The following is a 2,760-nucleotide window of genomic DNA, read 5'->3' as shown; positions in this document are numbered from 1 at the left end:
GAGAAAGAGAGAGAGAGAGAGAGAGTGTGTGTATGTCTGTGTGCGTGTGTGTGTGTGTGTCTGTGTGTGTATGTAAAATAGTCTGCAAATATTTTTTCCCATTCTTTAGGCCAGGGGTCCTTAACCCCTGGGCCATGGACCAGTACTGGTCTGTAGCCTGATAGGAACCAGGCTGCACAGCAGAAGGTGAGCAGTGGGTGGGCGAGTGAAGAAGCTTCATCTGTATTTACAGCTGCCCTCCATTGCTTGCATTACTGCCTGAGCTCTGCCTACTGTCACATCAGTGGTAGCATTAGATTCTCATAGGAGTGCAAGCCCTACTGTCAACTGTGCATGTGAGGGGTCTAGGTTGTGGGTTCCTTATGTGATTCTAATGCCTAATGATCTGAGGTAGAGCCACGCAGTGATGCTAGCACTGAGGAGTGGCTGCAAGTACAGATTAACATTAGCGGAGAGGTTTGACTGCACAGAGACCATAATAAATCAATTGCTTGCAGACTCATATCAAAACCCTATCGGTGAGCAGCAAGTGACAATTAAGCTGCATCTCCCTATCATTTAAAATCCAAACAAATGGGAGTGATAAACCCAAAATTCAGGTCAGGCGCCGTGGCTCACGCCTGTAATCCCAGCACTTTGGGAGGCCAAGGCGGGTGGATCACCTGAGGTCGGGAGTTGGAGGCTAGCCCGACCAACATGGAGAAACCCTGTCTCTACTAAAAATACAAAAAAATCAGCCAGGTGTGGTGGTGCATGCCTGTAATCCCAGCTACTCGGGAGGCTGAGGCAGGAGAATCATTTGAACCTGGGAGGCGGAAGTTGTGGTGAGCAGAGATCACACCATTGCACTCCAGCCTGGGCAAAAAGAGTGAAACTCCATCTCAAAAAATACCCCAAATTTAAAAGAATAGTTACTTCAAGGTAGAGATGGAGGCTTGGGGTGAAGAAAAAGCATATATATATATATATATATATACACACACACATATATGTATATATACACACACATATATACATATATACACACATATACACACATATATATTCATATATACACACACACACAGACACACACACACACATATATATACATATATATATATTTTTTTTTTTTTTTTCTTTTGAGATGGAGTCTCGCTCTGTCACCCAGGCTGGAGTGCAGTGGTGCAATCTCGGCTCACTGCAAGCTCCACCTCCCAGGTTCACACCATTCTCCTGCCTCAGCCTCCTGAGTAGCTGGGCCTACAGGTGCCCACCACCATGCCTGGCTAATTTTTTGTTTTCATATTTTTAGTAGAGACAAGGTTTCACCATGTTAGCCAGAATGGTCTCAATCTCCTGACCTCATGATCCACCTTCCAAGATGAAATCAAATTTTTAATGTTCTAGTTTTATAAGCTGACTGTTGGGATTTTTGGTGTTTATTACTATGTTTTATAGTAAATGTGTTACATATTTTATATATGAAATATTACAAAATGTAAAATAATTATAATTTTTAAGACAGGATTTTGATGGTTTTTAGTGACAACTTAATTTTAGACATTTCATTTTTTAACTTTTTATAAAATTTTACTTTTTGCTGCATTTCACAAGTATCTCAACAACCCCTTTTATTCTTTCAAATGGGGAAAAAAGAATGCTTTATTGAAGCATAATGGTAATGTGCTCAATCCCTTTACCCAGGTATAAGAAAATGGATGTCAGAAAATGGGTTGTTTTTTTCTTGTAAATTTGTTTAAGTTTGTTGTAGATGCTGGATCTTAAGCCTTTGTCAGAGGGATAGATTGCAAAAATTTTCTCCTGTTCTGTGGGTTATGTATTCACTCTGATGATAGTTTCTTTTGCTGTGCAGAAGCTTTATTTAATCACATCCTATTTGTCAATTTTTGCCTCTGTTGCAATCGCCTTTGGCATCTTTGTCATGAAATCTTTGCCTGTGCCTATGTTCTTTATGGCATTGCCTAGATTTTCTTCTAGGGTTTTTATAGTCTTGGATTTTACATTTAAGTCTTTAATCCAACTTGAGTTGATTTTTGTATATGGTGCAAGGAAGGGGTCCAGTTTCAATTTTCTGCATATGGCTCCCCAGTTCTCCCAGCACCATTTGTTAAGTAGGGAATCCTTTCTTCATTGCTTGTTTTTGTCAGATTTGTCAAAGATCAAATGGTTGTAGATGTGTTGTCATATTTTAGGGTTCTCTATCCTCTTCCATTGGACTCCCCTTCTTTTTAAAAAATAAGGAATGCTTCACAAATTTGTGTGGCATCCTTGCACAGAGGCCATGGTAATCTTCTCTGTGGCATTCCAATTTTAGTGTATGTGCTAACAAAGCAAGCAAAGAACTCACAGCCTTATGTGGACAGGCCAAGTAAACCGAAGTGCAACAACGTTAAAGAAACATGAGTAGCCCAGGTATGGGAAAAGTTTACTATAAGTTGTGGGGAGGGGGGTTGATGGTGAATTAGAAAAAGCTTCTAAAGGTGAAGGAAAAAAAAAACAATCCGGAGAGAGGAGATAACACAGGTGAAGACACAGGATCTGAATATAGTATTACTAAATGGTATATGAAGTAGGTGCATTTAATTTTTAAACAGCCCCTAAATCCCATTTAAATGACATTTATGTCAGCATGGAAACAACAAAGGTGCCATTGGCACACCAGGAATTTTGAGAAATTTATGAATGTACTCACCAACCCTTAAATATGGGCTTTGGATTGCTAGAACTGGGGATGCACAGGTTATATTTCAGATTATT

The 2,760-nt window shown here is 39.8% G+C and overlaps 1 non-coding gene across 1 annotated transcript; it reads right to left on the bottom strand.

The window, feature by feature from the left end:
• Positions 1-2,234: 2,234 nt before the first annotated feature.
• Positions 2,235-2,337, bottom strand: LOC129479905 (U6 spliceosomal RNA). The gene has a single exon (XR_008656834.1). It is a non-coding gene; the product is annotated as a U6 spliceosomal RNA (small nuclear RNA).
• Between the last annotated feature and the right edge of the window lie 423 nt (positions 2,338-2,760).

The sequence above is a fragment of the Symphalangus syndactylus genome, chromosome 3, assembly GCF_028878055.3.
Source record: "Symphalangus syndactylus isolate Jambi chromosome 3, NHGRI_mSymSyn1-v2.1_pri, whole genome shotgun sequence".
Lineage (NCBI taxonomy): Eukaryota > Metazoa > Chordata > Mammalia > Primates > Hylobatidae > Symphalangus > Symphalangus syndactylus.
The sequence above is the reverse complement of the archived record's forward strand: the minus strand, read 5'-3'. Positions and strand labels throughout refer to the sequence as shown.